The 12,354-nt window shown below is 46.1% G+C and overlaps 1 protein-coding gene across 6 annotated transcripts in view; it reads left to right on the top strand.

Moving 5' to 3' along the window:
* LOC146492542 (zinc fingers and homeoboxes protein 2-like) overlaps window positions 1-12,354 on the top strand; it is a 144,432-nt gene that overhangs the window by 60,118 nt on the left and 71,960 nt on the right. Inside the window, exon 3 of one of the 6 annotated variants that reach the window (XR_014872036.1) lies at window positions 67-11,086. The exons of the other annotated variants lie outside the window; for them this stretch is intronic. The gene's annotated coding sequence lies outside the window, so the exon portion shown is untranslated. Of the gene's footprint in view, window positions 1-66; window positions 11,087-12,354 lie in introns of those variants that run through there. 6 annotated transcript variants of the gene reach the window in all.

Raw genomic sequence — 12,354 nt, 5'->3', positions numbered from 1 at the left:
GCCGAGCGGGGTGCGTGAAGAGTCGCGGCCGAGCGGGGTGCGTGAAGAGTCGCGGGGTGCGTGAAGAGTCGCGGGGTGCGTGAAGACTCGCGGGGTGCGTGAAGATTCGCGGGGTGCGTGAAGACTCGCGGGGTGCGCGAAGACTCGCAGGGTGCGCGAAGACTCGCAGCCGAGCAGGGTGCATGTCTTTCATAAAGAGGCTGCTCCTGGGTCGGTGGGTGCACTCGACCTGTTCGGTAACCTTTGGTAACGCTGGTCCAGGTTGGTCGCGGCAGCCTCTGCTTTAGCTTTAGCTTTCATCTGATTGGCTGCCCCTCAGTTCGGGGTTTTCTTAACAGCCAACATGAAATTTTGGATGGTACCAGCCCGTAAGCTCAGAAACCTCCTTTCTCAACTCATTAACCCGGTCAGGGTTGCAGTGGCAGCAGACCTCCCTCTGTCTCTGCACCTCCTCAAGCTCTTCCAGGGGGACCAAGGTGTTCCCAAGCCACCTCTCCAGCATGGGAACCTCAGGGTGTCCTCCTGTTGGACAGGCCCAGGGTGCCTCCTTTCAATGTGGATGACCAGCAGTTTTACCGAGTTTGTGTTTCGAAAAAGAAGACGCGACCAGCATGGACCTGTCTGCTTAAGACTGTTAAATATCAATGAAATTCAACCAGTTAGCAACAACAGAAGAAATAACCATTAGTGACGCAAAGTGGGCGGTCCCAAATTTGATAAATGTAAACTCTGACCGTATTCTTCTGGTCGCTGCCCACAGCTCATGGCCGTAGATGATGCCAGGAACATAAATCAACCACCAGATCAACAGCTTCTCCTTCATGCTCAGTGAAGAGCGAGGTGAGCGTGAAGGAGAAGATGTCCTCCCCAACCTGGACCGCTAAAGCCCACGGAGGAAGAACCATCGCCTTAGAGGGGGACGCCACATCACAGGGGAGGTGGTTGCTCGATGAAGCTGATCTGTTTCTGTTCTCTTATTTAAAAGAACAAAAGACCATTTCAGACAGTTTACATTTGATACTTGTTAAAGGTTGGACAGAAGTTATTCATGTGTGACTCTGGCAGGAAGGGTTGATTATCTTGGAGGCGTGCATGGACATAAAAGCCCGATGACCTTGGCTGTTGTCTCTGGGATGTTTAATGTTTCAGAAACAGCAGCTGAAGAAGCCGCCGAGTTACAAACGCTAACCGAGCAGATGCTACGTTGGCGAGGGCTGGAACGTCAGGGCTCTGGGTTTTAGAGCCTTTTGCTGCAGTTGCTGAAACTGAACTGTTGGACTGAGCGAACAGCTACCAGGGCGACAAGTGGTTTCCAGAAAGCGTGACTCAAAAGCTTGAATCGGTCCCGACTGAGGAGCCTGTGAGGTTTTTCCTGCCTGCTTTGTGTTGGGAGGAGATTGACCACACTGACAGATATCTGATATTTACTACAGCGCTGCGTGGAACCCAAAGGCCTGCGATCAAGCCTACATCTGTGCTGCATTAGCTTGTTTTCTGCTCGTCTCTGTCTAAGGCCAGCGCCTGTGCGTTTGTGTGTGTTTGTGTGTGCGTGCGTGGGACTCGGAGGACTTTTGTTTGACGGCGTTGCAGGAATTAACAGGATGTTAGACAACAAGAAGTTACACCGACACACAGTGGTCTCTCTGTCTGCTTCTTCGAATGGTTTGTGTTTGTTTATGGCAACAGGAGATTAAGACCCATCTGGTGTGTGTGTGTGTGTGTGTGTGTGTGTGGTTGAGTTTGTGGGTGGGTTGTTGTAGGTTTGGTTTGGTTGAGATGGGCGGGGGTGGGGGGGTGGAATTGGCGAACAAGTGTTTTTTTTATGCCTCACATGTGTGTAAACGAGAAAGAAAGAAGCAACAAGAAAAGAAACGGCAACATGAATAGCAAGACAAAAGAGTGTGTGTGTGTGTTTGTGTCAGTGTAACAGAATCTGATACGTGCGTGTGAGTGTGTGTGAGTGTGTGTGGGGGGATGTGTTGCAGATTAAGCATCGTGCATGGATCGTGTGCGAGTGTGTGTTGGTCGGCGGTGTGTGAATGATAATGACCTCTGACTCTGTCAGTTCTCTGTTACTTTACTGGATTAGCTTCCCTCCACTGCACTGCCTCTAGACACACACACACACACACACACACACACACGGTAAATATCCGACCTTGCAAGCAGCCAATATTAAGCAGCATATTGGTTGGCGCCACAGCTCCGTGATAACAGATACTACACAACAAATACTCTGGTTCATGCATGAAGTACTGCAATACTACAGCAGATGCAGTGCAGGAGTGTGCGCAGTGTTCACACTCGTCACCTTCATGTTACTGACGGACAGTTAAATGTTCACGATGTGCTGTTAATATTGACACTAACCCTGCACACAGTGTCTGTGACTCACTCTATATGTGGCCATATTAACACATATTTATTTCTCTTATTGATTATATATCATATTGTGATCACACTGATGCTGACTGTGTGGGCTGCTGGAGTCGGGCTCTGCGGCTGATCCTGTTTACCTGCTGCACAGCGTCCTCGCTAGGGATGGGTACCGGTATCTATATAACCGGTATCGGTTCTGACATAAACGGTAGTAACCAGACCGAAAAGCAGCGCACATTTTGGTGCTTTATTTTTCCCGAGCTGTGATACACTTTGAATTCTAGCCAATCATTTTACGTTTCCGAGGATAGTAGGCGGGCCCAGGTACGTACGTTCTTTTAGAGCACGTTATTACATTAATGCATGTAAGGTGAACTAGCAAACATCATCATAGCTACATGCGGCTGTCTTCTTGTTTGATGGCAGATACTCCCTTCACCCTGGACAAAAAGGCTAAAATGACCAAAGAAAAAGTGGGAAACAGTTAAACATGAGAGGTTTTTGGACAAAGTTTGTGTTTTTTCCATTGTTTAAGCTGCTTCCAGCCAAGAGTGATACCATATATGCCCCATAGCTGCAGAAAAGGCTAACATTGTTATCTTTTTACAAAAAAACAGTTAAACATGAGAGGTTTTTGGACCAAGTTTCTGTTTTTTCCATTGTTTAAGCTGCTTCCAGCCAAGAGTGATACCATATATGCCCCATAGCTGCAGAAAAGGCTAACATTGTTATCTTTTTACAAAAAAACAGCTGAACATGAGAGGTTTTTGGACCAATTTTGTGTTCTCCATTCTTAAAGCACCGGCACCGTTTCAAAAGTACCGGTTTGGCACCGGTATCGGATAAAACCTAAACGATACCCATCCCTAGTCCTTGCTGTGCAGCCGGCCTCCGTTTGCTGATATTAAATCGCGCCGTGACGGTTTATTGATGAACTGCCCCCCAACACTGAGACCATCCTGAACATGGATGTTATTGATAACTTCAGTTTACGGTGTCGACGCTGATTCGTGTCCACAGTTAATTCTACTCCAACTCTGATTCACTGCATTGATAGTGAGTGGATGAAAAAACACATATACAAAGACACTGACTCATACATACTTAACACATTCATAACACACCCACCAACTGGCAGGCCCGTTACAAACTCACACACACACGTACACGTTGCCAACATACACACACGCTCCCTGGGCGTCGATCCACTGTAGGAGTTGGTCTCTCTGCTGGAGTCCCTGGCTCTGTAGGACATGTCCACATGTGGAACACCAGCTGGTCGACGCACACACACGTGCGCACACACGTGCACACACACGCATACAAATGCATGCATTCGTCTCCCCTGCTGCTCTAACAAGCCTCCTGCTACAAATCTTTCCTTTTTGCATGTGTAATAGTACTCAGTCACACACACTGTCTTTGTCTTTCACACTTGTTTACACACTCGCTCACGCACCAACAGTACACACATTTGCAGTAGTACAGTACTCCCTCTCCCACACACACACATCCCCCGTGCCAGGATATCTGTTTATTGGAGTACGTAGCTGATTTCTGCTGGCTGCTCTGCATGATTATTGCATCATACTGCACATGCACACACAGACACACACGCTGCTGTATGTATGCGTGAAAACGATCTATAGACGCACACAGATGATTGCATCATGCGGCGAAGCTGTACGTACACGCGTGCGCGCACTTACCCACGGCTTGCATCAGTTACCAGTCCGACAGCGAGCGTCATATAGTTCCCCCAACTTTAATCACAGACACACGAACGAGGCGGTAAGATCGAGGAGCAGTCTGTCACAGACAGGAAACTCCAGAAACCGTCAACACGCTCATGACTGGTTTGTCCGATTCGGGTGGCTCAGAGTTGGATTGAAACCAGAGCGGAAAAACAGCCGGTCGAACCTGAGCTCCGGTTATCAGAGAGGAGAAAAGTTGGGAAAATAAACACGACAATCAAAAACATCATCAGTCACTAAAGCTGAAAATCCAGGAAACCCAAAATAACCAGACTGGAGCTCAACACAATAAACATGAACAAAAATGTCCTGATTTTACTCAGAATCAGCCGTCAGTTAAAAACCCCTCAGCTGATCCGGAAACGGATGGCTAAAGCACTTCTGGATGGATGCAAACTGCATTTCGTTGCCCTGTACCTTTGACATGTCCAATGACAATAAAGTTGAATTCTATTCTATTCTATCTATTCCTAACCCTGGGAGTGAAATTCAAATACAATTAAACCTCAAATTATTCATCAAAACAGACAAAACGCTGCTTCATGCGTCCACGTGTGAGAACAACAACTGCATTTATCTGTATCGCCTTTGACAACAAATTCCACATGTGCTTTATTAATGACAAATTAAAAGCAAGTGAGGTCAGATCTAATTAAAATAAAACAAAAGCATCCATTCAGGGCGACTGGAGCCCATCCCAGCTGCCATAGGGCGAGCGGTGGGTTAGAGGCCGGGCAGGTCGCCAGGCCATCGCATGGCTAACCCCGAGAGACAGACGCCCATCCACACGCGCACCTACAGACAGGTTAACCTCATATGCACACGCCAGCTCCTCACAGAGAGACCGCAGCCTGTTGGAGGACTCAAACCCGGGACCTGCTGGTTGTCAGTCCCTGCACCACTGCGCTGCCATAAAGAGGACAGACCAGTATGGCTGATAGAATCAAATAATCTGCAATAGTTTGGAACCGATACCATCGGATGAGTTTTCGGCAGGAACCTAAGAGGCCACCGAGTTTACAGAAGTGGAGGTGCACAGCTGAGGGGCTGGTCATCTTTAATAACAAGTCTAAAATTGGAGCCCAGCCTGAAGTCAGACCCCAGAATGCCTTCGATGGGCGAGAGAGTCCGCCGCTCCGTACCAGAGGCAGCGCGTTGTCGGTCATCTGAAGACTCGGTCAGGCCTCAAACCGCTCACGGGGATGGTAAACAAGGCACAAAGGAAGCCGTTTTATTCTAACAATTAGCTACATCAGTCTGAATATTGGTCTGCCAGACGGAGACGAGCCGCCGTGAAATCTTATAAACCAGTCAGACATCAAAGTCAGCCAAACCAAAAATGAAAGGACTGGAAAAAGTGGAAAAGAAACGAGGAACCAGCAGAGAAATCAGCCAGCCGTGCAGTGAAAGAAGCAGGCAGATAAAGTTAAAAAAACAAACGCTAATATCTGCCCGTCAATCTTCTTACCGGAGAAAATCCACTGCTGGTTTTCAAATCAGTCAGTAAACTCAACAAATCATCCACGTGTGTTTGAAAACTCTGCCTAGAAACAGTTCAAAGCCAGAAAACTGCCATTTTAATCTTTTATTGGCTTTATAAAAGCCGAAATGGGGATAAAGGTTGGAAATTGGCAATATGTGTGAACTGTCTGCGGTTTGGTGCTCGTTGCAACGCTTTTCTGAATATGACATAAAGACGGCTTTCAGTCAGAGAGTAGTTCGTTTTTAATTTCCCTGATTAAAAAGATAGTAAAAGAAAAACAAACGATTCATACAGATAAAGATTTTCCAAATATACATCTGCCAACTGAAAATCTGTCAACACAGATCGGGTGACGAGGAAGATAACGTCTAACCGACTTAGAAAACAGGATTATCAGGTGGGAGAGCGGTGACCTAAACCTTAGCGTGGTTCAGTCATGTGTGAAACCGTTAATTAGATCAGTGACTCCGCCCATTCTTACCTTAAACCTGCCATTTAAATGTCATATTTAAAAACGGACGATCAGTGAGTCACACCAAACATCATGACCAAAAAAAACAGTTTTAAAACAAGTCAGCCAAACACGGAGAAAACAGTCAGCCAGTTTAACACCTAATTTAGGCCATGCTTAAAAAAAAACCCCAAAACAAATCCTGAAAATGTTGTAATCAGTCGGTCAGATCTGGATCAGCGCCTCAGTTTCACCAGCAGGCCGAGCCGCTTGACCAAAACCTCCTCTGAATGAAGGCTTTGTCCACATGGAGATCTGTGTGTGTGTGTGTGTGTGTGTGTGTGTGTGTGTGTGTGTGTGTGTGTGAGAGAGAGAAAGTAAAGTGTGTGAAAGAAAGAAGGACAAAGAGAACAAAATAGGGTGAAAAAGAGACAGTGAGACAAAGAAACGGAGCGAGAGAGAGAGAGGGAGTTTGGTGTTTCTCAGTGTGGAGCTTAAACAAGCAGTACAGGATGTGCAGCCAAACTATTTTCTCTGGTTGGCTGCCGAATCTGTGTGTGCGTGTGTGCATGTGTGTCAGATATTTGGTGGGGGTGAGGTTGAATGGATGTCACTTGTTTTCTTTACCATTACAGCGTCCGCAGTCGCTCGCACTGCAGCCACACGAGAAACACGTCACCTGAAACATCTTCAGACTCTCAGCTGATGTATTTACTGCGTGTAACCTCAGAGGTACAGAGCTATTTTTAATATGATTTGATCTGCGGTGCAACTAAAGCCGTGCTGCGTATGGGCACTTTTAAACCGAGATTAGCGGCGCTGCCAGCTTCCCAGCAAACACGTGGCATGAAAGCATAGACTGTATATGCAAGATGGACTGTGTCCACGTTTTAGGTCTGATTGTGTCTGATTAACCATTTCCTGGTCCAAACGTTTCTTCCAAAATCAAAGAAGAATTCGTATTTTCTCAGCACCGGTGTGGCTGTCCTCCCGGATGTCACAATAACATCTGTGAAAGCAGTTAGCAGCAGGCAGTTAGCTTGCTAGTATTTAACTAAAGATGATATATCATGACTTCAATATTGTTTAAAAAAAAACTGTTACCAGGTTGGTTGTAGAAGAGAGGTTCAGAGGGTTAGGAGAGTTGTTAGTTAGCCTGGCAGCTAGCTACAGAGCTGTGGTTAGGCTAATATAAATACATTAGCAGAGAGCAGATGGAGGATGAGGGACAAACTGGCCAACGGTATTGATTTTGACTATACTGCTCTACTGCAATAGCGCAGGTTGATGATGTCATCAAGCTGCGCCTGTTTTGGTTGAAAGCATTGCAGCGGCTGCAAACAACATCATCTGCAAATTATGCTGGGCGGCAGTCATAGCAAAGAGACGAAGCACTTTTGGAATATGGAGAAAGCCAAAACCTGTGCCTCCTCCACTTCCCTACCATTGATTCATTAATGCTGAATTCTCTCGCAGCTGCTCTATTCCCATGTTGTTGCAGTATATTAATGACTAACCTCGTATTGTGGATGGATTATCTCAGATGTTCTCCTGACTGAAGTTTGGTCCGTTTACAGCATCCTGCCATGCGACTGCATTTGTCTCTAACCATCAGGAACCCTCACGTTAACTTTTATCGAGTGGAAAAAAGTTAGCGTTCATCCTCCAGCTTCACTGTGCTAATGTTATGCTAACATAGCTGTGTCGCTAGCAATCACATAGCACATCATTATATACCAGCTAGTCCAACTTTAGTAACCCTACAAACATCACTGCTGTTTATTTTTCTGTCTTCATTTATGTTGGAAGTGACAGCAGAGCTGTACGTTTGAATTTTTCAGAAATCTCTCAGTCAGAACATGCTATATCATGTTTTGGTAACTAACAAAACTAGCGAGCTAACTTCCGCTAACTTCCTGCTAACTTCTAACTCCGTTCAATGTAATAAATTCTGTCTTCATGGATGCCTGGATGTTAAACTTAATTGTTACACCTGGTAAAGCAGCAACACTGATCATTTTATCAAAGATGAAAGAATTTAGACAGTTTTTAACTCTCAGTGATGCCACAGTGTTTGTTTGACTTTGGGACCTGAAGTCGACGGGGTTTAGGACCCATATTACTCCGCGAGGCTCCTGACTACGGCAGCCGTAATGCTCCAACAATCCATCAAGCAGTGCGCCTTCATAGCTTACCAAAGTCATACTAAAACAGTTTTGACAGGTTTCTGCGCGCCGTGTACCACATAAAATCGGTTCGAGGTCAGTGAGCACAACCAGAATTCAAACATAAAGCACACTGTCAATTTTTGAGAAAATTAAAGGATTTTAAGTGTGCCTTTATAGTGTGTAAAATATGTTATACAGAAGAAAAGAATATATCGTTACCGCACATGCTTCAAATTATACCGCGATATGGGTTTTAGGCCATATCGCCTAGCCCTAATTGAGAGTCTCTGATGGTCACAGACGTATGCCAGGTAGACGATGCCGAAAATGGACCAAACTTAGCCAAATAATGCTAAAGTGTCTGGGCTACTAGCGGCTCTGATATAAACTATTATTTTGTTTATAGACTAATTAAAAACATAAAGGATACAATTAATAAAAATTAGTAAACATTTGTTTGTAGTGCTTTTACGATAAAGTTTAATTCCCTTTGTATTACCTGTTTAATATTTCATAAAGTTTTCCCAATACACTTAGCAAGCAAGCTAAGGTTAGCAAAGTAGCATAAACTCTGTGTAGGGCTGCATGGGAAAATTTCACAAACTTCCACTAAAGGTCTGAAAGAGATGAACGTTTAGAGGATGTTTTGAGCTTGAACTCATCTATATGAATGTAGAAGTGTGATATCACTGATATATATTTAATGACTGCACAGGATTTAGTCTGCGCAACCTCTTAAAGCATGTACATCGTTATATTTTACCAAATTAAATCCAATCCTCAGTCACACAGGCATGGAGATGGGTTGCTAGGGAAAAATGTCCCCAACCAGTATGGAAATGGTGGCTGTCTCTGGTAAAAACAAACAAACAAACAAACAAAAAAACCTTCTCGGGACTGCAGACTTGTGTCAACTAGCTAACACTGAGCTGTGCTGTTGAGCAACGCAAACAGACTCCACTGCGTGTTGCACTCGTCACGGTTTCGCTATCGGTTGACGAGCTGTTTCAGAGCGTTTGCAAACACGTCGGGGGCGACCTTGGTCCTTGGTCGAGCTTTGTGTACATGCTTGCAACCATTTTTACCTGACGACAACAACAATCAACCAATCACCAACTGATTGGGTAATGCATGCGACCAGTCAGTTAATAATCATTTATTCCTAACGACTGATGGTTACCAGACTGTCGCTAACCGGTCGCTACACCAGTGAGAGTGAGGTCTGAAAGTAAATGAAATGAAGGCCGTTTAGACACGCCCCCTTGACAGGACGCAGACTCTGATGAAACGTGCTCTCCCAAAGTCGGGGGATCACCTTCAGCCGTGACCTTTGGAAGGGGGTGAGGGGTCAGAATCTGCACCAAACTGGGTAAACGTGAACTTTGTGGACCTACAACGATGGTGGTCCCAGAGATGATGTGGTTAAAACACCGTTCGCTGTCAGGTAGGGGTAGCGTTAGGGTCAGATATAACCCGAACCCACTAACAGTCAGAATGAATTCAGAGATGAAAGCCTGTAGTGAGCGAGGAGGTTGGGGCTGATGGACGGGCCAGTCGTGACTCGAGGCTCCTTTAGTTAGCGTTTGTGCTGGCGCCGCGTTCAGCCACAGTGACACCAAAGCTGCCACAGACACACTGCACACACTTTGCTTTTGTCCTTGGACAGTGTGTTCCCGCTGACGTCCAAAGAAAGCTACAGCATCGGTCACATGACCTGGCTCAGACACCTTCAGCTTTTGGCAAACCAACATTTTATTTCTAATTAAAAAAAAGTTACTGCTTTAATTTTCCACGAAGCAGTCCAGGTATTTTTTTATTTATTTAATTTTTTATTATTCTTTGTCTGATATTTTTTTGTGAGGAGGAGGAATATTTATCTCGACAGACAACAGAAAAAGAAAGCCTGACATCTACCTGTCGACGCGACCGCTCGCTCCACAAAGGGAAAGGAAGGGAGACGCGAAAATGAAGAGAAATAAGAAAGTGAGTGTGTCAGGCTTCAGGTTGGCATGTGAGCGATGAAAAGGCCGCCGTTTGTCACCAGAAATTATTGATGTACAAACAAACAGACGCTGCGGGAGGACGCGGGAGTTTGGTAGGCTTTTGAAAAAGGAATCAAAGAGGGAGGGGGGGGGGGGGAGGTAAATGGCTGAAGATGATGAGACAAAGGCGGGAGGAAAGTGAGGAGCTTCTCGTCATGGCCTCCTCTTCCTCTCCAGTTCTCCTTCGCGTCCCTCGGATCCTTCATCTTCCATGTTTTCCTCTTTTTCATTTCTGCTGCTTCTCATTTCCTAAAATCTTCTCACCTTCTGCGTTTAGTCTGTTTCTGCTCCACCTTTACTCCATTTTTCCTCCTTTTCCATTTTCACACCTTCTTCCTGTTTATCATTTCAATCCTCCTCCTCCTCCTCACTTTCTTTTTTCTTCCCCTTTCTCCTCCCTCTCTCCTAATCTTCAGCTTCATTCCCCCCCTCGTCCTCATCCTCCTCTCTCTTCCCCCCTTTTTTCATCTCTCTCCTCCATCTCCTTCCTCCCGCCCTCTTCATTTTCTTCACCCCTCTTCCTCCTCCTCCTCCCAGGCTGCCTGTTGAATGAACGAATGAATGAATGAATAAAAATGAAATCGCTCACAGTCCTTATTTCTTTCTTGTGCCTTCGTGGAGTGAGAACACAAAAATGCCGGCGTGTTTTAGAGACGTGTGTGACACAGTAACGGGTGCTCATTAACATTTTAATATTGATCATTATGTGTGAAATCGTGTCCGTTATGGAGGCGCCTGATCCGCAGTTTTGATTTTCTTTAATTGCGTTGCCTTTGGCCGTCTTTTCCCCCCCTGATAAATATATTTATCTGCACGCTTCGAGAAGAAATCCAGAATCTTCTCGTTGTCGGGGTGTGAAACCGTCACGGGGGCCCCGAAGAGAAACACGGAGCGGCGATGACAAAACAAATTCACACGTGAACGTGAAATTAGAGCCAGATCTTCATGCGAGTCAGAGCGGCTCCTCTAATAACGCAGATACGATCGCTTCATATTCTGATGATCGATCAAAGTGAATTAGATCAGCTCGGCTGTCGATAATGACGATAACGTGTGTGGCGAAAGCACGCCAGGGTGTGCGGATCTATAATCTATAATCTATAACGGTGATGGCGGCTCAGAGGAATCTGTTTCTGTCTCACAAAGACAAAGGCTCAGACAGACGCACGCCGAAATTGGTGTTTTTCTTTTTTTGTGTGGCCACTCCAGTCATTTGGGAAACACACACACACACACACACACACACACACACAGATTGAAGTCCACAGTTTGAAAGAGTGTTTAGCAGATTTTTTTCCTTTTTTTTTTTTTTGGGCAGGACGAGCGGGGTAGCGCTCTCTCCCTCCAGCGACCATGGGACTCGGCGAGTTGCCATGGAAACAGCCCAAACTGCACCGGAGGAGTGATTGAGAGGGGGAGAAAGAGAGAGAGAGGGCGAGAGAGGTAGCCGGAGACTGAGAGAGCAAGGGAGAGAGAGAGAGGGAGATATTTCGCTCCTAGAAGAAGGCCTTCTGATGGCGACTGTTGTTCTTCTCCACTCAATGTGAACAGTTTAGTGTGTGTGTGTGTGTGTGTGCGTGTGTGTGTGTGTGTGTGTGTGTGTGAGACGGCACAGAGCGGGGAGAGGAGACACAAATGCAGGTGACTGTCTGCGTTTGTGTGCTTTTGTGTGTCCTGTCTGAGTTTCAGCGCACACCTCTGCGTGTTCGCATGCAGCAATTTCAGCTCAAGGTAATCGCAGCGAGGACGTTTCAGCCGCGCCTCCCAACTTCAGATCGCCCGTTTTAAGGGGCGACTGTGGCGTCCAATACTGCGCTTTGTCGAAGCAGCAAAGTGACCTTTGGCGTCTGTGTCGCAGCCGTAACTCGGCGCATGTTAATGACGGCAGGAGAGCCTGCGATGTCACGTTTAAGCGCACTGGTTACTGCGCTGAAGAGGTGTCATTTAACCCGAATGACGAGCCTTTTCTAAACCCACACGAGAATCGAATAACTCGTGTTCCTGCGCTTGAACCGTGACCAAACGCAGCCTAAACACGGGCAGATATTTTCACCATCCAAAGCCAACAAGCTTGACC

This window comes from Neolamprologus multifasciatus, chromosome 22 (assembly GCF_963576455.1).
Source record: "Neolamprologus multifasciatus chromosome 22, fNeoMul1.2, whole genome shotgun sequence".
Classification (NCBI taxonomy): Eukaryota; Metazoa; Chordata; class Actinopteri; order Cichliformes; family Cichlidae; genus Neolamprologus; species Neolamprologus multifasciatus.
Note: the sequence above shows the minus strand (reverse complement) of the source record. Positions and strands in the feature narration are given on the sequence as shown.